The sequence below is a fragment of the Notolepis coatsorum genome (genome assembly GCF_963971535.1).
Source record: "Notolepis coatsorum genome assembly, chromosome: 7".
Taxonomy (NCBI): Eukaryota; Metazoa; Chordata; class Actinopteri; order Aulopiformes; family Paralepididae; genus Notolepis; species Notolepis coatsorum.
The window spans coordinates 88,782,180-88,805,781 of NC_140171.1; the positions used below are offsets into that span (position 1 = coordinate 88,782,180).

Here is a 23,602-nt window from a genome sequence, read left to right on the forward strand (position 1 = left end):
GCCGGGACTCGGCTCTCCCACAGAATGTACTAACTGCTTGAAGATGAGTATGAGGATTGTAGAGCTGGAGGCTCGGGTTTCTACCCTGTACCAAATACAGCAGGATGAGCAACTCCTTGACTCTATTTTTGAAGCTACTACAAATATAGCCAACAATACCATGATTGAGACCTGGCCTATGCTAGTAGCTACAGAACAGCACCACCCAAAATACGGTCCTTGGCACAACCAAGGAGCTAAACCAAAGCAGTGGACCACCGTCAAGGATAAAAGGAGAAATAAACGAACCAGGACTTCACCCCCGGTACCGCCAGGAAATAGTTTCAACCTACTCTCGGAAACACGCATATCAACACCCAAAGCAAAGAGACATAGAAGCGTGGCTAACAACGCTAACGAAGCAAACAGCGAGCGTAACGGAGCTCACGCTAACGACGCTAATAGCAAGAATACCGGAGCTCACGCTAACACTAGCGAAGCAAACAGCTGGCATGCCGGAGCTCACGCTAATGCTAGCGAAGCTAACAGCCAGCACATCGGAGCACACGCTAACGACGAGACGACGAGGAAAACGGAGCCACGAGCGACACGGCTAGCAAACACGACCCAGACCGAGCTAATGGCTAACAGCGAAGAGACTATCATGCGCCGAGGAGAACGTTGCGGTAGCCAACGCCGAAGGTACGGGACCAGCGTTAACATGCCGGCTATTGAGAAGGCTAACGAGGCTTCACCAAGGCCACAGGACTGTGGAAAGAACCGGCAGACTAGGCCTAGCCCAAAAACAAACGGCCCCAAAACTGTTGGAAAGAAAAATGCTAACCTCACTGTAACTGAGGGGTACAATTCCCTGACTGTATTAAATAAGTATGGTATCATTAAACCACTACTGTCTTATGTACATTACTACTGGCCATACAGTACACAGGTATATGCGATGAACACTTCCACAATGACACGGTTCCACACAAATCTTGGTTAGAATAATATTTATTAGCAGCAATAATAGTAGATTACATTACTTTACTTAGAGTCGCGCTTGTAAGGCGAAGAATGTGCGTGAGTAAGTCAAGAGCGTAAGTCCATTATAATATTACGCAGGAGATAATGAATACCACCTGTATCTTAGGAATTATATCTATGGTACACTAGTAGGGCAGCGGGAGATACTAGTAGGGTCCCTCCGGTTGTAGGCCAGCAAGGGGAGAGGATTTGTCGGTAGCAAAGTCTGGGTCAACGAAGAATAGGGAGACTCCAGGTACAGGAGACAGTGCAATAATCTCTTGATCCGCAGACGAATAACAGCTATTCTCCGGCATGCAGCTCCGCATGGAAGAAAGCTAGCCAGCCTCAGGCGTCTTAGAGGCGGGCTCGACGTTGCTCCTCACAGGGTAAATCCCACACAATTGTGGGTGTAGACGATTCTCCGCTCCATCAGCTACAGGACCAAAGCAAATATAATCCAGCCGAAAAAGGGCTATGTAGTCGTCGGGTAGGTTATCCAGTGTACATGTCCACACGGTCCTCGTCTAGGGCTCCTCGGATGAAGGCGCCAGGTTAAGCTGCCCAGCCTGGATAAGCACACTAGCTGGTACGAGGAAACGTTGGTAATGCTGGTCACTGTAGAACGGTAGCCGCACGATACACTATACATAAATAGACTATTACTGAATTAATAGAATAGGTCGAACTCGACGGTACAGCGTTAAACTCTGATACTTCAGCTATCAATTCGCACGCGGTCTCAATGCTCTATTTGGGGCCAAACGGGCCCTACTTCACCGCACGTTGTATCGTGGGTGAGGCTTCACTTGGGTAACTCGAACTACTTCTGTATTCACCTGCGCCATATTTATACGTTAGGTGAACAAACTAGTACCAGCCTTATTCCTGTCTCGTATTCTTGCGCAGAGCCATTCATGTCCAGGCATGTCTTTGGCGGTGACTTTGAACTAGACCTTGGGGGTATGGCAGTGGCGCCTAAGGGACCGCTGTCCAATAGGAGAACGAAATATTATGGTCTGTACTAGGTAAAGGGATATTCCGTGTATATGTACAAAGAATACACAAGGGATATCAGACGATATACAAATATTATGCAATATATATCAATTAGTAAATATATATATTCGGTTTAATCTGATCCTTCGTAACAGCCGCCTCCTAATTAGTCTCACCTAATTAGATAAGCAGAGACAGATTAACCGCACTGTCCGCTACTCAATGTCCGTTGTGAGGGTAGGGCAGTTCACAAAGTCAGGGGGTCATGGTCATCATCAAAAGTGTCGGGGAGCCTTGGCAACTCTATCAGCCTCGCCACGGGTCTGGTATATGTCCGCCCTTGGACGAGCACTTCTGCCGCTCTGACCTTTCCGTCGGCACCAGTGATCACTTTGCTTACGCGGCCGGCCGGCCACATAGCTCGGGGTAGTGACTGGTCGATAATCATGACGACTGTTCCTTCTGTCAAATTGTCTCTTTCTTTCACCCATTTCTGGCGGGTCTGTAGAGACGGTAGATAGTGGAGGAGGAAACTGTTCCAAAACTTGTCAGCCAATACTTGACTGTACCTCCACATTCTTCGGCCGTTCGCTTCTTCAGGCCTGTACACTGTCTGTGGTAGCGCGGGGTCCAGCCGCCCCATCAAGAGAGTGTTGGTGGTGACTGGGTCGACATCTGCTACATCACTTGAGACGTAACCGAGGGGCTTTGAGTTCAATACTCCCTCGATCTCCGTGAGGACTGTCGTGAGGACTTCTTCCGCCACGGTCTGGGCCCCAAGCACGGCGTACAGGGCTGTCTTTATTGAACGTACTTCTCGTTCCCAAGTTCCACCGAAGTGAGGTGCATTCGGGGGGTTAAACTGGAAATCAATCTGAGATGGAGCGAGGTGGGTCTTAAGTTCTGGGCCCATAGCTTGGAAGCTCTCTCTCAGTTCTCTTTCTCCGCCTTTGAAGTTTGTCCCGTGATCAGACAATAATATAGACGGTTTTCCTTTCCGCAATGTGAATCTCCGGAAGGCCATAAGGAATGAGTCCGTACTCATGGTTGGAAGGAGTTCTATGTGTATCGCTCGGGTGGTCATGCATTTGAATACAATACCCCACCGCTTCTCTGTCCCTCTTCCTTTCTTTACATACAGCGGGCCGAAACAGTCCATACCGGTGGAGTGAAAAGGCTTGTCGCCGAGTCGGAGGCGACAGGGGGGTAGGTCAGCCATCCGGGGTATACTGGGCTGTGCTCGCCATTTACGACAGTCTAGACGGGTCCGCTGGAAGCGTCGTACTGCTTCTCTTCCTTGCAGTATCCAATAACGACGTCTGATCTCCGCGAAGACTCTCTCTGCCCCGGCGTGGTGCACGTCCTCGTCGTATTTCTTTATGATGAGCTCTGTGACCTTGTGTCGGCTGTTTAAGACTATCGGGTACTTGACGTCATCCGGTAAGTCTGGGGCTCTCCTCAGACGACCACCCACTCTGATGAGATTATGGGCGTCGCTCTCAGGGGCTAAGTGGAGCAGTCTGCTGTCTGACGGGACTGGCTTTGATCCCTGCAGACAGTCTAGCTCGTCGGGGAACGAGTCTCTCTGGGCTCGCTGTAGCAGAAGGAGTTCTGCTTCTTCGTAGTTAGCTGCAGTAATGTCAGTAGTGGGCTGAACCTCTGGGTGGTGCCACAGGAATGTCTTTAGCTGCGCACTCTCAAGGGTGAGGCAGTCGTCTATGTTGGGATCTGTGGGGACGAGTGTGTGTGTCAACCCACAGAACATAGATTTCTTCTTCTCTGCCTCCTCTTCACTCGCCTCCCGTGGGGTGGGTGTAGGCCACTCTTCTTCCGGGAGCTTGAGGAACTCGGGCCCGTCACTATATAGATTGTGACGGGTGAGGTCATCCAGGGACATTCCCCGTGTGATGACGTCAGCTGGGTTCTGTTTTGTGTCCACATACCTCCAGCATGCTGCTTCTGTTAAATCTTGGATCTCTGTGATTCTGACTCCCACGAAGACCTTGTATCTACACGAATCGGACTGGATCCATGTGAGTACGGTCATGGAGTCTGACCACAGGATTGTTCTTTGCACCGGGATGGTGAGTTCACGTTGGATTAACGTGGCGAGTTGCGCTCCTGCTAGGGCTGCGCAGAGCTCTAGACGCGGGATAGATTGTTGCTTGCGGGGAGCTATTCTTGAGCGAGCCAGGATGAAGGCAGTATGTATTTCTCCTCCCTCCTCTCGGGCCCGCAAGTAGGCCATCGAACCGTAGGCTACTTCGGAGGCGTCGCTGAAGACGTGCAGGTCCATCTGGCACGTCTCCGGCCTCACTGTGGGTGGGAAGTAGCTGCGGCGTATGTTGACACCTGGGAGCGAGCTGAGTTCTGTCTCCCACTCTCTCCATGTGGAGGCAAGGTGTTCGGGTATGGGGTCATCCCAGCCCTGGTCCTTGTCCCACAACGCTCTTACAATCATCTTTGCCCTGGTGGTGTAAGGTAGAATACATCCCAACGGGTCATATTGTCTGGCGAGTGTTCTGTATACACTCCGTCTTGTGGTCGGTAGTGAAGTCGACCTTCCCTGCTCCTTGGTCAGGGGTGTGTGTTTATAATGGAGCGAGTCTGTTTTGAAGCGCCAGACTAGTCCTAATGTCATTTCTTGGGCTTCTCCTGGGATGGTCGCCATCCAGGTCTCGCTGCTTGCTGCCTTGTCCTCTGGGGAGAGGCTGCGCAATACTTGAGGGTCGCTGCTGGCCCACTGCCGGAGATCAAAGCCGCCTTTGATCAGGGAGGCGCGGAGCTTGAGTAGGAGGGCCTCGGCTTCTTCTGGCGTCGAGACGCTTTGCAGACAGTTGTCCACGTAGAAACTATTTCCTACACTTTGTCGGACCTCTTCATCAGCTGCTGGGTCTTCTGCGACGTGTTTTTGCAGTGCGAACGTAGCACAGCATGGGCTGCATGTGGTTCCGAAAGGGAGGACTTCCCATTGATAGATGGATGGTTGCTCATCCCCGATCCTCTCTCTCCATAAGAACCGCAGCAGGGGCTTGTCCTCTTCCACTAGTCGCACCTGCAGGAACATCCCTTTGATGTCGCCGCTGATGGCCACCTTGTCTTGGCGGAAACGTAGCAACACGCCTAGTAGAGAGGGGCCGAGTGTTGGGCCGGGCAAGAGCTCTTTATTCAGATTTTGTGATCCGATCTGGTAGCTGCAGTTAAACACAATACGATCCTTGCCGTTGTGGTGGACTTTGTGGTGCGGCACGTACCGTGATTCGGTCGTCTGATCGGCCTCTTTAATGTCAATTTTCTTTATGTGTCCCGCTGTGATTAGCTTGTCAATCTCAGCGCGGTACACAGTAGCTTGAGCGGGGTCTCTGGCTAGGCGCCGCTCTGTGTTCGATAGATACCGCTCCGTCGCTTCTTTTGGGGCGTGGAAGGTAGGCATACCCTCTCGCCTCAGGAGTGGAGTTGCGTATCTCATCACTCCGTTGACTTTGACTCTCTTTGTCCCCCGCTCGAGGAGGGCTATGGCATAAATGTCTTCCTTGGAACGAATGTGTTTCTTTTCATTCTTAAAGGGCATTGTCTCTAGTGTCCATAGCCTCTCGACGTGCTGTAGGAGGGTGGTGTCTTCTTCTGTCACTCTGGAGTGGAGGCAGCGAGTGGCTGCTGTTCGGTTAGGAGACCTAGAGAGGGGGCCTTGTAGTGTCCATCCTAGGCGGGTCTCGACTGCTGCTGGACAGCCTCTGGGCCCAGTGTGGACCCGGTCCATCGGGACGATGAGGTGTGCATGGTCGGATCCTATCAGCAGGGTCGGGGTGGCACCGTCTATGAGCGGTATAGGTAGTTGACGCAGGTGCACATATTTATCCATCAGCTTGCCGATGGGGTATGTGTACTGCGACAGGCCTATGTCTTGGCTGGTGAAAGCGTTAGTGATCCTATACCGTCTCTCTGGCTGCCCGCTTGCTGCGATAGTGAAGGAGACGTTCTCGCCCTTGATCGTCTTCAGGTCTCTTCTTATTGTCCGAATTGTCATCGTTTATTCGCTCCCCCGCAGCCCCAGCTGGGCCGCAGCGGACGCGAGGAGAAGGGTCTTCTCTGACCCGTCATCAAGGACGGCGTAGGTGTCCATGACCTTGTCTTCGTAACTCAATGTTACGCGGACCACCTTCAAGAGCACCCGGGCGCCCTCGCTGCTGGCGGGGTCAATGTACATAACACTTGCCTTTGTGCTGCTTGAGGGTGCAGGCTTTCTTCTGTTACTGTCATGTAGGACGTCCAAGTGGGCTCCGTCACACCGACTACACCTCTTCTTTAAGCGGCACTCGGCCGCCATGTGACTGCGCGCACATCGGTAACAGCGTCGGTTGGACTTTATCCATTGACTCACCTCGTCGGCGGTCATCTTCTTGAACGTGTCACAGTGTGACAGCCAGTGTTCCTTTTCGCAGTACGGGCATACAATCTTCCACTTCTCTTTCATCGAGGGGGTACTGTGGTTCTTGTTGCTCGGTACTGATTCGGCTTGGTGCATGACGGTCACCAGCCTGCGGCCATCGTTTGCTCTCCTAGGTCCCTCTCTGGAGCTTGGCGTGCTCCGCACGAACGTATCCAATCGTAGGCTGTTGACTTCTCTCGCCAGGAAGTCGGCTAGGTCTAGGAGGGATGGCTCGGGACCGTTAGGATCACGGTGGTCTCTTTGCCGCCTGAAGCGCTCTTGTCGGGCGGGCGGAAGCTTCTCTAAAATCCTCTCAACATTAGAGTTTGCGTACAGTTCGTGCATACCCTTTTCCTTTTGTGCCCCCAGCATCCCTACCAGGGATTGTACCTTGATAGACAGGTCATCTAATGAGCGATTGTCTGTTGCTGGGGGTAGACGGTCAATATTCCTTATCTCTTGTATTATGTAGTCCCATATGCGTCCATAACGTTGGTCGAGGGCTGCTAGAGCCGCGGTGTATGGGGTAGTAGAGGTGGAATATGCCAGCGCTATATTTTGCGCTCTGGGCACCTTCAGGTGCTTGAGTAGGATAGCATACTTGTACGGTTCATCTGTTACATCGGACATCATTGTCTCTAAGCACATTCGTAGCTCTGTGTACTGTGCTCTGTTCTCGTGTGTGAAGTCCGGGAACGTCGGTGTGCCAAGGTACGATGCCATGGATGGCTGGCACATCGGTGAGCGTTGGAGGAGAGGCCTCCTAGGCGAGTCTCCTCTTACTTGTCGTGGTGGGCTGGTACCTGTCGGGTACCAAGGCCCGCGTACCCAGGTGCTGTTCCTCGGGGCTGGTTGTGCGTCAAGCTCACCCGTGAGTTGAGTCGGGGGTCTGTAGCGCAGAGCCGCGGGGGTAAAGTCTGGGCTGTACTGGACCTCCTGGTCCTGTGGAGTACGATGATGCTGTTGGGCTTGACTCTCCTCCTCTCCCTCTTCTTCTTCCTCTGCCAGGTCATCTAGATCCTGTAGTCGTCTATTTAGTCTCTCTTGGACCGGTCGGGGAAGGGGTTCGGAGAGGGGTATAGGCTCTCTCTGTTGGCCGGGCTCAGGGTCGCTTGATCGGGTAGGGGAGGGTGCCCTAGACCCTTGTCTTGACGAGGCCCTGGAGCCCCGTGCGGAGGGAGGGGGGGTTACCCTGGCAATCAGTTGCTCCATTATCTGCGCTTGTAATCGGTCGCGCTCGGCTTCGCGCTTGGTGTGAGCGAGGTCGCGCTCTGCTTCGCGTTGGGCACCGGCGGCGGCGCGCTGGGCTTCGGCGCGGTCTCTTTCCATATTCTCTTCCGTCTGGAGGCGTCTAGTCTCTAGGCGTATGCAGTCTTCGTCACTCCGTTGCTGCGCCTGGAAGCGCTCTCGCTCGGTCGCAGAGTGTTCGCGTTCACTAAGGGCTTGCGCTTGGAGTTTCGCGTGGAAGCGTTCTTGTTCCATGGAAGAATGTTCGCGCTCGCTAAGCGTCTGTGCTTGGAGTCGATCGCGTTCGGTTGAGGCTGCCAGGGTGGCGATAAAGGCCTGCGCCAGCATCTTGTCCGCCTCGCTGGGGGAAGACACTGGTAGAGGTGATCGGCTTCTGGTAGTACTCGTTGGAGATCCGTTCTCCTGTCGCGTACCGAGGAGGTCTATCTCCTGGGTGCGCGTCTCTTCTTGTGGTGGGTCGGGTTCCGTCCCTGGAGGGCTTTCTTTATCCTGGAGCTCTCCGGGGACTACCTCGTCGACGTTGGCGGGGGGTAAAGTCATGTCAGGTCCCTCCTGGTCCCCCCCGTGAGCTTGGTCAGTTACGTTAGAACCCACTAGGGTCTCTACTGGCGGGGTCGCCTGGTCGGTAGGGTTTGACATACTTTTACTATCCGCTTTTTCCGCGTTTAACGTCTGTAGAAAGCTAGGTAGTATACTGGCAGCGTAGTCCTCTAGGTACTGAGGTGGCTGCCGTCTGCGCTGCGGGCGATCTATTTTAGGAGAACCGTTTGTGGAGTGTTCATCATTGGCCATGTCAATATTAATATTATATTAATATTACGCTAGTTACCCTCCGGCTCGAAGGACCAATTGTAACTGAGGGGTATTTTATTTTATTTATCCTTTATTTATCCAGGAATGTCCCATTGAGATACAAGATCTCTTCTTCCAGGGAGTCCTGACCAACACAGCACACAACAAGTTTCAACATAAAACAGGGCATTAAACAAAAAACATACAATTCAAATATAAATACAGAGGGTCATTTGTGCAGTGGCAAGGAGCATAATCACATCAACAATAGCATCAGGTAAAACAGTTACATGTTTCATAAAGGGCTAATCGTAGCATACCTTTAAAAGCATTCACAGTAGGAAGTGCCTGTAGACAAAGTTTCACTTGCAGCGTATTCCATAAAAAGGGAGCATAGTGGGAGAATGCAGCTTTACCAAGCTCTGACTGCATCAAAGGAACATTTAACAGCATCCCATTTGCTGCCCGTCTGGTATTAAAAAAGCAAGTATAAAAGGACAGAAGTCTGGAGATATATAAGGGCAGCTTACCTAGCAAGCTAGGGTACAATTCCCTGACTGTATTAAATAAGTATGGTATCATTAAACCACTACTGTCTTATGTACATTACTACTGGCCATACAGTACACAGGTATATGCGATGAACACTTCCACAATGACACGGTTCCACACAAATCTTGGTTAGAATAATATTTATTAGCAGCAATAATAGTAGATTACATTACTTTACTTAGAGTCGAGCTTGTAAGGCGAAGAATGTGCGTGAGTAAGTCAAGAGCGTAAGTCCATTATAATATTACGCAGGAGATAATGAATACCACCTGTATCTTAGGAATTATATCTATGGTACACTAGTAGGGCAGCGGGAGATACTAGTAGGGTCCCTCCGGTTGTAGGCCAGCAAGGGGAGAGGATTTGTCGGTAGCAAAGTCTGGGTCAACGAAGAATAGGGAGACTCCAGGTACAGGAGACAGTGCAATAATCTCTTGATCCGCAGACGAATAACAGCTATTCTCCGGCATGCAGCTCCGCATAGAAGAAAGCTAGCCAGCCTCAGGCGTCTTAGAGGCGGGCTCGACGTTGCTCCTCACAGGGTAAATCCCACACAATTGTGGGTGTAGACGATTCTCCGCTCCATCAGCTACAGGACCAAAGCAAATATAATCCAGCCGAAAAAGGGCTATGTAGTCGTCGGGTAGGTTATCCAGTGTACATGTCCACACGGTCCTCGTCTAGGGCTCCTCGGATGAAGGCGCCAGGTTAAGCTGCCCAGCCTGGATAAGCACACTAGCTGGTACGAGGAAACGTTGGTAATGCTGGTCACTGTAGAACGGTAGCCGCACGATACACTATACATAAATAGACTATTACTGAATTAATAGAATAGGTCGAACTCGACGGTACAGCGTTAAACTCTGATACTTCAGCTATCAATTCGCACGCGGTCTCAATGCTCTATTTGGGGCCAAACGGGCCCTACTTCACCGCACGTTGTATCGTGGGTGAGGCTTCACTTGGGTAACTCGAACTACTTCTGTATTCACCTGCGCCATATTTATACGTTAGGTGAACAAACTAGTACCAGCCTTATTCCTGTCTCGTATTCTTGCGCAGAGCCGTTCATGTCCAGGCATGTCTTTGGCGGTGACTTTGAACTAGACCTTGGGGGTATGGCAGTGGCGCCTAAGGGACCGCTGTCCAATAGGAGAACGAAATATTATGGTCTGTACTAGGTAAAGGGATATTCCGTGTATATGTACAAAGAATACACAAGGGATATCAGACGATATACAAATATTATGCAATATATATCAATTAGTAAATATATATATTCGGTTTAATCTGATCCTTCGTAACACTCACACAGAAAATAGACTGCATACTGATTGGAGATTCCACAACAAGGTATGTGGAGATGGCAAACACAGAAAATATCTGTCTAGACAATACATCTGTGAAAGAGCTGGCCGAAATACTTCCAACACTAATCAGACCGGGAATAACAAAAATTGTCATTCACTCTGGATCGTTTGACATCCTGCGAAAGAAGACTGGCACAGAGACTTTGAAAGACGATTTCACACGTTTAATGAACACACTAGACAAACATCAGTCTGTGTACATAGACACTGATGTGTCCATCAGTGGACCAATTGCATGCTTTCGCAGAGGACAAGAAGCATTCAGTCGACTCCTAAATTTTAATTCATGGTTAGGGGCTGCATGTCTTGTACACGGCCTGAAATTCATTGACAACTTCAATGTTTTCTGGAATAACCCAGAACGTTTTCAAAGAAATGGCTTCTTCCCAAATCGCTTAGGTTCAAAGCTCCTAGCAGCAAACATGCGTCATGCCTTGATGGCCTCCAAGAATATTAAGCTCATACCAGCACGAGAGATAGTCATGAAGGACACAATCTCACCACGAAGTGCAGCAGCACAAGGCGTCCCGTCCGTCCCCCGTCCCCCCATATCACACAAGGTCATCTCGTCTGATCAAATGTCCCCAAAAGCACAGTACAGTCAGTGCAGTGCAGTATAGCACAATTGCCATGCCATCTCTCAAAATATACCAGTAATCATAACCAGCCAATGGCATGGTGAAAAATATACGCCATCAATGCGTTTACCTGCTATTAACCTCAGGGCCATCACGGTCAAGCCAAAGCAGACCTCCTCTAAAGAAGTCCAACAAATAAAATTAGCTTTCCTAAATGTCAGATCACTGAATAATAAAACATTCTTAGTAAATGATCTGATTAAAGAAAATAACTTAGATTGCATCTGCCTAGTAGAGACATGGCTAAATAATGACACAGCTACATCAATAATGATAGAAGCTTGTCCACCAGACTATAACTTTTTTCAAATACCCAGAAAAGATAAAAGGGGCGGAGGAGTTGCAGCAATCTTCTCCTCAAAACTCTTGTTTAGAATCACATAACTAGGCGAGTTCATGTCAATGGAATATCTTGCCATTGAACTAAAAACAGAATCAACTATTATTGTCACAATATACCGCCCGCCTAGACACTCACTGTTGTGAAGGGCCAGATTAAACCGAATATATATATTTATTTATATATATTTAATTGTATTTGTATATTCTCTAATATTCCCTGATATCCCTTGTATATTCCTTGTACAATATGCATTGAATATCCATTCTAGCCTACTGAACATCCCATAATAGTCTCCATTCTACTATTGGTCGAGACCTTGGTGCCAGGCTGCCATACCCCCCAGACCCAGTTCAAACGTACCGCTCAACATGTACGAACAAGTCCTAGTTCCGCGTAGGAATCTGGCTACCGCACCACTAATGGTACTATTTGTTCATAGTGCGTATATATACTGCGCTACTAAAGTAGGACTTTCTTTTAGTCCAGTTTCTTACCCTCCGATAGAGTGACAGACGTAAAGCCTCCCCGCGACGCCACGTGTGGGAGTAAGGCCAAGTTCGGCCTACCATCGGTATTGAGACATTGTGTATATTAATATTTGAATAGTCATATTTGGCACTATATCGTCGAGTTGGATGTAGTCTATTAAGCTAATAATAGTCTATTCATATGTAGTGCTTCGTGCGGTGAGAATACTATCGTAGTCAGTACCCCCATCGTTTCGGGTAGAACTGGCTGCTTATCCAGGGTGGCCGACCCCATGTGAGGCTGCACCCGAGGAGCCCCAGAGCCGACGAGCGAGTGGACCTGCATACCGGATTATTCTACCGACGACAGCCCGCCTTCCCAGGCACGGATTATGCTTTGTATACAGTGATTATTCTATGGATAAAGACCAACACTGCTGTGTGTTGGAAACCCCCCCCCGGAGAGGACGACAGGTGAGGAGACGCTCTACATGACGAGGTCGCTTCACGTCTCTCCATCGTGGACCGGAGGAAGCCGGCCCACAGAGAGTCCAACTGCTTTCATCTGTGGATCGAGGATCGCTGAGGCACCGAGCCGCACAACCGTGGGTTCTCCCAGGATACCCTCGGCCAGACGGATACAGCCAGACTCTACCCCCCCCCCCCTTCTCCAGTTGTCTTACAAGCGACCGGAATTCCCCCCTAGTGTATCCAGTTCTATAATCATTAAAGTATCATTGCTATTATTCCTTAAATATTCCAGGTTGTATATTTACCGCCTGCGCCACCAGAGATTGGACGTTCTCTATTGATATACCAACGAATACTCATTTGCCATAAAAGTGCATCCTATTTCAAATCATAAATGTAATTAAGTGATTGCTCTACATACCTTTTGCTATGTATTAATTATTATTAAACGCAGACTTTCGACTTGGTACATTTGTGTTGGATCGTTTCATCTACGTGGGAGTGTTTACCATAATTATTTATGCCTAGTACTGGGTGGCCAGAGTCTAAAGTACAAGAGGTAGTGGTAGTAAGTATCATATCTAACAATACAGTCAGGGAATTGTACCCCTCAGTTACAATTGGTCCTTCGAGCCGGATGGTAATTAGTGTAATATTAATATAGTGTTATTAATATTGAAATGGCCTATGATGAACACTCCACGAAACGATCCTCCTAACCAACACCCGCAGCGCGAACGACGGCTCCCTCAGTACTTAGAGGCTTACGCTGTCAATCAACAACCTAGTCTTCTACTAACAGTAAACGCGGTAAAACTAGAAAGTAAAAGTATGTCTAACCCCAACGCCCAGACTACCCCGACCATAGAGGCCCCTACGGGTTCTAATGTAACTGACCAAGCTCACGGTGGGGACCAGTGGGAACCAGACATGACTTCACACCCCGCCAGTACTGAAGAAGTAGTCCCCGATGAGTCCCGGGAGGAATACAACGCTACCGAGAGAGAACTCGGCACGGAAGAAGACGGGGAGAGCACCGTGGAGATAGAGCTCCAAGGCTCCGCAAGGAGTACCCCGAGGGAAGGCTCCCCTATACAACCGCCTTCTCCCAGCGAGGCAGAGAGGACCCTACAGCAGGCCTTCCTCATCAGCCTGAACGCCGCTGCTGAACGCGACCGACTGCAGATCCAGCAGCGGAGCGAAGAAGAGCATATACGTCTAGAAATAAGACTCATTCAGATGGAAGAGAATGTGGCCCGAGACCGAGCAGACAGCCAGCGAGCAGCTGCTGGTGCTCTACGGGACGCAGACCGCGACAGACAGCAAGCGCAACTAATAGAACAGCTGATCAGACGGACAACACCCTCTCCCTCCGCCAGAGGCTCCAGGAACTCGTCTAGACACACCTCCAGGGCGGCATCCCCTAGCCGAGTAAACAACCCTGAACTTGACCAACAGACGAGGTCTATACCCCCCACAGACCACCTCCCCCCACCGGTCCAAGCGAGACCTAGCAACCGGGAAGGAGCAGCATATCCTGTGGAGAGGCTAAACCAGAGACTACAAGCACTGGATGACCTAACTGAAGACGAAGAGGAAGAGGAGGAGAACCACGCCCGACGACAGCACAGTACTCTACCGGACCAGGAGGTCCGGTACAGCCCAGGCTATACTCCCGCGGAGCTGCGCTACAGACCCCCGACTCTATACACGGGTGAGCACGACGCACGACCCGCACCGAGGAACAGCACCTGGACAAGCGGGCCATGGTACACTGCCGGTACCAGCCCATACCAAGGAGCGGGAGGAGACTCGCCTAGGAGGCCTCTCCCCCAACGCTCGCCGATGTATCCACAGTCAGCGTCATACATTGGCACGCCTATGGTACCCGACTTCACCCAAGAGAACCGGGCCCAGTATACAGAACTCCGCATGTGTCTGGAGACCATGTTGGTGGATGTATTGGATGAACGCCATAAATACGCCATCCTACTGAAGCACTTAAAGGTACCCCGCGCACATAATATAGCGCTCGCCTACGCGACTTCCACCACCCCATACACAGCAGCGCTGGTAGCATTGGACCAGAGGTATGGGCGCATATGGGATTACGTGATCCAGGAGATCCGACACATCGACCGCTTACCCCCAGCAATAGACAATCGAGCACTGGACGACCTGTCCATCAGAGTGCAGTCCCTGGTAGGGATGTTGGGAGCGCAGAGAGAGAAGGGGAGGCATGAACTTTACGCCAACTCAAATGTGGAAAGGATCTTGGAGAAGCTGCCGCCCGCTCGACAGGAGCGTTTTAGGCGGCAGAGAGACCACCGAGACCCGAATGGCCCCGAACCGAACCTCCTCGATCTAGCAGACTTCCTGGCGAGAGAAGTCAGCAGCCTACGGCTAGATACATTCGGACGGAGCACCCCTGGCTCCAGAGAAGGAACCAGACGACTAAATGATGGAAGAAGATCGGTGACTGTGATGCACCAATCGGAGTCAGTACAGAGCAGCAGGAGCCACAGTACCCCCTCCAGAACGGAGAAGTGGAAGATAGTGTGCCCCTACTGTGAGAAAGAACACTGGCTAGCGCAATGTGACTCCTTCCCCAAGCTGAACGCGGAGGAAGCAAGTCAATGGATAAAGTCCAACAAGCGCTGTTTTCGCTGTGCGCGCTCACACATGGCAGCCGAATGCCGCTTAAAGAAAAGGTGCACCAAGTGCGATGGAGCCCATCTGGACATACTTCACGACAGTAACAGACGGCGCCCTTCACCCGCACCATCCAGCAGCAAAGCGAGCGTCATGTACATCGATCCCGCCAGCAGCAGTGGAGCCCAAGTACTCCTAAAAGTAGTGCGTGTGACACTAAGCTACCAGAATAAAGTCCTGGACACTTACGCCGTCCTCGATGACGGGTCAGAGAAGACCCTTCTGCTCGCCTCCGCTGCGGCCCAGCTAGGGCTGCGGGGAAGCGAAACCCAAATGACAATTCGGACAATAAGACGAGATTTGAAGACGATAAAGGGCGAGAATGTCTCATTCTCTATCGCAGCAAGCGGCCAGCCTGAGCGACGGTACCAGATTACAGACGCTTTCACCAGCCAAGAAATAGGACTGTCGCGGTACACATACCCCGTCGCCAAGCTGATGGAGAAATATGCACATCTGCGCAAGTTACCGATCCCGCTCATAGACAATGCTATGCCGACCCTGTTGATAGGCTCCGACCATGCAGACCTCATTGTCCCGATAGACCGGGTTCATACCGGACCCCGAGGCTGTCCTGCAGCAGTCGAGACCCGTTTGGGATGGACTCTCCAAGGCCCGCTCGCCAAATCTCTCAACCGAAGTACAGCCACTAGATGTCTCCACTCCCGAGTCACAGAGGGAGAAACCGCACTCCTGCAACACGTAGAGCGGCTATGGACCTTGGAACAAATGCCCTTTAAGAACGGAAAGAAAGACATTCGCTCTAAAGATGACATTTACGCCATTCACCTACCCGAGACAGGGACCAAGAGAGTCCCGGTCAACGGCGTGTTGAGATACGCCACGCCACTCCTGCGGCGAGAAGGAATGCCTACTTTCCACGCCAAGACAGACGCCACAGAACGGTACCTGCTGAACACGGAGCGGCGCTTAGCCAAGAACCCCGCCCAAGAGAGTGTATACCGCGCTGAGATTGAGAAGCTCATCACAGCGGGACACGTCACAAAGATGGACATTAAAGAGGCTGACCAGACCACTGAATCGTGGTACGTGCCTCACCACAAGGTCCATCACAACGGTAAAGACCGCATAGTATTTAACTGCAGCTACCAGATCGGATCCCAAAATCTGAATAAAGAGTTACTGCCCGGTCCCACACTCGCCCCCTCCCTACTCGGCGTTCTACTCCGCTTCCGCCAGGAAAAGGTGGCCATCAGCGGGGACATTAAAGGAATGTTCCTGCAGGTGAGATTAGTAGAGGAGGACAAGCCCCTGTTACGGTTCCTACGGAGAGAGAAGCCAGGAGATGAGCACCCAGCCATCTACCAATGGGAAGTCCTCCCCTTCGGAACGACGTGCAGCCCCTGCTGTGCTACATTTGCACTACAGAAACATGTAGCAGAGGACCCAGCAGCGGACGAAGAGGTCCGACACAGCGTAAAGAACAGCTTCTACGTAGACAACTGTCTACAAAGCCTTTCAACCCAGGAAGAAGCCGAGGCTCTCCTGATTAAACTCCGCGCCTCATTGATCAAAGGCGGCTTTGATCTCAGGCAGTGGGCCAGCAGCGATCCGCAAGTACTGCGCAGCCTCTCCTCCGAGGACAAGGCAGCCAGCAGCGAGACCTGGATGGCTACCATCCCGGGAGAAGCCCAGGAGATGACCCTGGGATTGGTGTGGCGATTCAAAACAGATTCGCTTCACTACAGACACAAGCCCCTGACTACGGAGCAGGGAAGGCCGGCGGCGGCGCCGACCACCAGACGGAGTGTGTACACAACACTCGCCCGACAATATGACCCGCTAGGATGTATTCTACCGTACACCACCAGGGCAACAATGATTGTACGAGCATTGTGGGACAAGGACCAGGGCTGGGACGACCCCATTCCCGCACACCTTGCATCCACCTGGAGAGAGTGGGAGATGGAGCTCCACTCACTCCCAGGCGTTAACATGCGCCGAAGCTACTTCCCACCCACGGTGAGGCCAGAGACATGTAAAATGGACTTACACGTCTTCAGTGACGCCTCAGAGGTCGCATACGGATCGGTAGCCTACTTGCGGGCCCAAGAAGAGGGGGGAGAGATCTACACAGCATTTGTCCTCGCCCGCTCGAGAATAGCCCCACGCAAGCAACAATCTATCCCACGTCTAGAGCTCTGCGCAGCCCTAGCCGGAGCGCACCTAGCCACGCTCATCCAACGTGAGCTCACCATACCGGTGTCTAGAACAATCCTGTGGTCAGATTCCACGACAGTACTCGCCTGGATCAAATCGGACTCATGCAAGTACAAAGTCTTCGTGGGAGTCAGAGTCACCGAGATTCAAGACTTAACCGAAGAGTTAACCGGAGAAACAGAGTGGCGCTACGTTGATACAAAACAGAACCCAGCTGACGTCATCACCCGGGGAATGCCCCTAGATGACCTCACCCGTCGCAATGTCTACAGTGACGGCCCAGCATTCCTAAAGCTCCCGGAAGGAGAGTGGCCCACGCCTATCCCGAGGGAAGCAAGTCAAGAGGAGGCTGAGAATAAGAAACCTATGTTCTGTGGATTGAGCACTGTTATCTCCGCAGACCCCAACATAGATGATTGCACTACCATAGAGAGTGCACAACAAAGGACATTCCTGCGGCACCACCCGGAGTGTAAGTCCCCCGCTGAAATGTCAGCAGCTAACTACGAGGAAGCAGAATTGCTTCTACTGCAGCGAGCCCAGAGAGACTCGTTCCCCGATGAATTGGCCTGTCTACAGGGAGGAAAGCCCGTCCCATCCGACAGCAGATTAATTCATCTGGCCCCCGAGAGCGACGCTCATACCCTCATCAGAGTGGGTGGTCGCCTACGCAGAGCCCCCAATCTACCGGATGACATTAAATACCCGATCGTATTGAACAGCCGACACAAGGTCACAGAGCTGATTATAAAGAAATACGATGAGGATGTACATCACGCAGGAGCAGAAAGAGTCTTCGCGGAGATCAGACGTCGTTACTGGATCCTACAAGGAAGAGAGGCGGTACGACGCTTCCAGCGAACATGTCTAGACTGCCGCAAGTGGCGCGCGCAGCCCAGCATACCAAGGATGGCTGACCTTCCTCCATGTCGCCTCCGAATCGGTGACAAGCCATTCCACTCAACGGGTATGGACTGCTTTGGCCCGCTGCACATAAAGAAAGGAAGAGGAACCGAGAAGCGGTGGGGTATTGTATTCAAATGCATGACCACCAGAGCGATACACATCGAGCTTCTCCCGACCATGAGCACAGACTCATTCCTTATGGCCTTCCGTAGATTCACATCACGGAAAGGAAGACCGTCTACACTATTGTCCGATCATGGGACAAACTTCAAAGGCGGCGAAAGAGAGCTGAGAGAGAGCTTCCAAGCTATGGGCCCAGAACTTAAGACCCACCTCGCTCCAGCACAGATTGACTTCCAATTCAACCCCCCAAACGCACCCCACTTCGGTGGTACTTGGGAACGGGAAGTGCGTTCCATAAAGACAGCCCTGTACGCAGTACTTGGGGCCCAGACTGTGGCGGAAGAAGTCCTAATGACAGTCCTCACGGAGATTGAGGGAGTATTGAACTCTAAGCCCCTCGGCTACGTCTCCAGCGATGTGGCGGATATCGACCCAGTTACCCCCAACACACTCCTGATGGGGCGGCTAGATCCCGCGTTACCCCAGACAATGTACCGGCCTGAAGAAGCGAACGGCCGACGAATGTGGAGGTACAGCCAAGTATTAGCCGACAAGTTTTGGAGCAGTTTCCTACTGCACTACCTACCGTCTCTACAGACCCGCCAGAAGTGGGTAAAGGAGAGAGACAATTTGACAGAAGGAACAGTCGTCATGATTATTGATCAATCACTGCCCAGAGCTATGTGGCCGGCCGGCCGCGTAAGCAAAGTGATCACCGGTGCCGACGGCAAGGTCCGAGCAGCTGAAGTGCTTGTCCAGGGTCGCACTTACACCCGTCCCGTGGCGAGGCTCATAGAACTGCCCCGACTCCCAGACACAATCGATGATGACCATGACCCTATAACCCTATGACTTTGTGAAGTTGACTGACCCCTACAGCAAACCCTTATGTGTAAATAGACAACGCGATTAATCTGTCTCTGCTTAACTGATTAGGTCTGGGACCAATCAGGGGGTGGCTGTTGTGAAGGGCCAGATTAAACCGAATATATATATTTATTTATATATATATATTTAATTGTATTTGTATATTCTCTAATATTCCCTGATATCCCTTGTATATTCCTTGTACAATATGCATTGAATATCCATTCTATCCTACTGAACATCCCATAATAGTCTCCATTCTACTATTGGTCGAGACCTTGGTGCCAGGCTGCCATACCCCCCAGACCCAGTTCAAACGTACCGCTCAACATGTACGAACAAGTCCTAGTTCCGCGTAGGAATCTGGCTACCGCACCACTAATGGTACTATTTGTTCGTATATATACTGCGCTACTAAAGTAGGACTTTCTTTTAGTCCAGTTTCTTACCCTCCGATAGAGTGACAGACGTAAAGCCTCCCCGCGACGCCACGTGTGGGAGTAAGGCCAAGTTCGGCCTACCATCGGTATTGAGACATCGTGTATATTAATATTTAGTATAGTCATATTTGGTAGTCATAGTCATATTTGGCACTATATCGTCGAGTTGGACGTAGTCTATTAAGCTAATAATAGTCTATTCATATGTAGTGCTTCGTGCGGTGAGAATACTATCGTAGTCAGTACCCCCATCGTTTCGGGTAGAACTGGCTGCTTATCCAGGGTGGCCGACCCCATGTGAGGCTGCACCCGAGGAGCCCCAGAGCCGACGAGCGAGTGGACCTGCATACCGGATTATTCTACCGACGACAGCCCGCCTTCCCAGGCACGGATTATGCTTTGTATACAGTGATTATTCTATGGATAAAGACCAACACTGCCGTGTGTTGGAAACCCCCCCCCGGAGAGGACGACAGGTGAGGAGACGCTCTACACGACGAGGTCGCTTCACGTCTCTCCATCGTGGACCGGAGGAAGCCGGCCCACAGAGAGTCCAACTGCTTTCATCTGTGGATCGAGGATCGCTGAGGCACCGAGCCGCACAACCGTGGGTTCTCCCAGGATACCCTCGGCCAGACGGATACAGCCAGACTCTACCCCCCCCCCCCCTTCTCCAGTTGTCTTACAAGCGACCGGAATTCCCCCCTAGTGTATCCAGTTCTATAATCATTAAAGTATCATTGCTATTATTCCTTAAATATTCCAGGTTGTATATTTACCGCCTGCGCCACCAGAGATTGGACGTTCTCTATTGATATACCAACGAATACTCATTTGCCATAAAAGTGCATCCTATTTCAAATCATAAATGTAATTAAGTGATTGCTCTACATACCTTTTGCTATGTATTAATTATTATTAAACGCAGACTTTCGACTTGGTACATTTGTGTTGGATCGTTTCATCTACGTGGGAGTGTTTACCATAATTATTTATGCCTAGTACTGGGTGGCCAGAGTCTAAAGTACAAGAGGTAGTGGTAGTAAGTATCATATCTAACAATACAGTCAGGGAATTGTACCCCTCAGTTACACTCACCAATATTTATACAGGAGCTCTCTGAACTGATCTCACTATGTGTTACCGGATATGATAAGGTGATCCTAAATGGAGACTTGAACATCCATTTTAATAAGAAAACAGACTCAAACTATAGAACTAAAAAATCTACTGGATAGCTTTGACCTAATACAGCATATAACAAATGCAACTCACAGGCTTGGGAATACACTAGACTTAGTTATAACAACAACTGGGCTAAGCATAACAAATATCTCAATAACTGAATTACCTCTCTCCGACCATCACTGTATATTTTTTGATACTCAAATAACCCTTACTAAAACAAAAAAAGAAATCATAGTTAAAAAGAGGCTCCTAAACGACAAAGCTGAATCAAAGTTCATTGATCTTATCAGACTACATGAACCACACAATCATGACAGCTCTCTAAATGAAATGGTAGAAAATCTCAATGATGCAATGTCATCTATATTAAATTCTGTCGCCCCATTAAAAACAAAAAAGAAGAAAATTAGAGCCTCGCCCTGGTTAAACTATAATACGGTCAACGAAGAAAAAAGGAAATGTCGTGCAGCGGAGCGAAAATGGAGAAAAACTAAAACCACCATATGCTGTGATATATACAAAGATGCTTTAACTGCTTATAATAAAACCATCCGCTTAGCAAGGAAAGATTACTTCTCTAAAATCATTACAGAAAATGCTGGAAACTCCAGAATCCTCTTTTCCACTATTAATGTACTACTCAACACTGCCCCTACACCTCCTCAGTCATCAACGGTTAAGTGTGAAGAACTTGCACTATTCTTTAACAACAAAATAACCTTGATCAGGGCCAGCATTACTCATGATGGAAATACAGCTGATTGCAGCAAACCGTGCAATGTAACCATGAGAAGTTTCACATGCATCACATTAGATGTACTCTGCAAAACTGTCTCAGAATGTAACTCCTCCACCTCAGACATTGACCCTATACCTACAGCTTTCTTCAAACGGGTATTTAATAGTGTTTCAAGCCCTGTGCTAGATATCATAAACACTTCCCTTAGGACTGGTATTTTCCCGGATGCCTTTAAAACAGCAGTTGTAAAACCATTACTAAAAAAACCTAACTTGGATAGTAATGAAATGGCAAATTATCGTCCAATATCCAACCTACCATTCATTAGTAAAGTACTTGAAAAGATAGTTTCAGTTCAAATAAATTCCTTTCTTGAAGAAAACAACATCTTAGAAGAATTTCAGTCAGGATTCAGAAAATATCATAGCACTGAAACTGCCCTCACCAAAATAATCAGTGACCTCAGACTAAACTCTGACGAGAATAAGATCTCCATCCTTATCCTGTTAGATCTCAGTGCAGCATTTGATACAATCGATCACGATATTCTAATCGATCGTCTTGAAAACCATGTCGGTTTCTCAGAACATGTGCTGGGCTGGTTTAAAACATACATCAGAGGGAGGAAATTCTATGTTAAACTAGGAGATCACATGTCTGATATATACGACAACAACTATGGAGTTGCACAAGGGAGTTGCTTAGGTCCTTTACTCTTCTCCCTTTACATGTTACCGCTGGGTGATATCATCAGAGAACATAATGTAGATTTCCATAGCTATGCGGATGATACACAACTGTACATATCTGCTGAACCAAATGATACAGCGATTAGCTCCATTACAGACTGCTTACTGGCAATAAATAAATGGATGAGTAAGAACTTCCTGAAACTAAACGAGAACAAAACTGAAATTCTAATTATCGGCTCCAAAACTAAAAAAGAAACATTAATAAAGAACCTGGGGGGACTAACCCCTTGGATCAAATCTGAGGTCACTAGTCTTGGGGTTATCATAGATTCAGAACTGAACTTCAATTCTCATATTAGCAAAGTGACGAAAACATTGTTCTTCCATCTCAGAAATATAGCAAAAGTACGACCATTTATTAATCAGAACGATGCTGCTAATTCATGCATTCATATCTAGCCTACTGTTAGACTACTGTAATGCACTTTTCACAGGTCTCCCTAAGAAAACCACAGAGAGGCTTCAGCTAATCCAAAACTCTGCAGCCCGACTGCTAACTAGAACCAAAAGGAGAGAACACATTAGTCCAGTCGTAGCTGCTTTACACTGGCTTCCTGTAACATTTAGAATTGACTTTAAGGTCCTTCTCCTTACATACAAAGCTCTAAATGGACAGGGACCTAGCTACATCGCCAACACTCTAATAAATTACACACCAGCAAGAACACTGGGATCATCAGCTGCTGGACTACTAGAGGCTCCCAGAAGCAGTCAAAAGAGGATCGGTAATGCAGCCTTTATCAACTATGCCCCAAAACTATGGAACAAACTACCCCAAAACATCAGGGAAGCCAACTCGCTAGACATCTTTAAAAGACAGCTTAAAACCTATCTCTTTGCTCAGGCATTTCACTGATAGATATCTGCTACCACCTAGTGGCAAGAGGAAACATCAGGGATATCCTGACACAACTTGTATTTACCTGCACTATTCTTACCCTGCCTACTCTTATACACTGCCTATCAAATTCATGTGTCGGTTATTGCACTTTTTACTTCTTACTGATGACTATTTTTAAACTGAATCATTTTAAACTATTTTTATTATTTGCTAGATCCAAATGTGAAACACTGTGATTATTTGTATTACTGAATAGAGAGCCTATTAGGATGCTAGATCCTAATGTGAAACACTGTGATTTGCCATATCTTGCTATGCTCGCTCATGCCTGTATTTTTTATGTCCGTTCTATTTTATAATTTTTTGACTATTTTTAAACTGAATCATTTTAAACTATTTTTACTATTTGTGTTACTGAAAACTGTAAGCGGAGAGCCTATTGGGATGCTAGATCCTAATGTGAAACACTGTGATTCTACCTGTCTATCTTTTTATGCTCGCTTATGCCTGTATTTTTTACTGTTGTGAAGCACTTTGAACTG

General features: G+C 49.3%; 1 protein-coding gene across 1 annotated transcript in view; it reads left to right on the plus strand.

Annotated features, from left to right (window-relative positions):
* tpcn3 (two pore segment channel 3) overlaps nt 1-23,602 on the plus strand; it is a 144,562-nt gene that overhangs the window by 103,874 nt on the left and 17,086 nt on the right. The gene's annotated exons all lie outside the window — the stretch shown is intronic.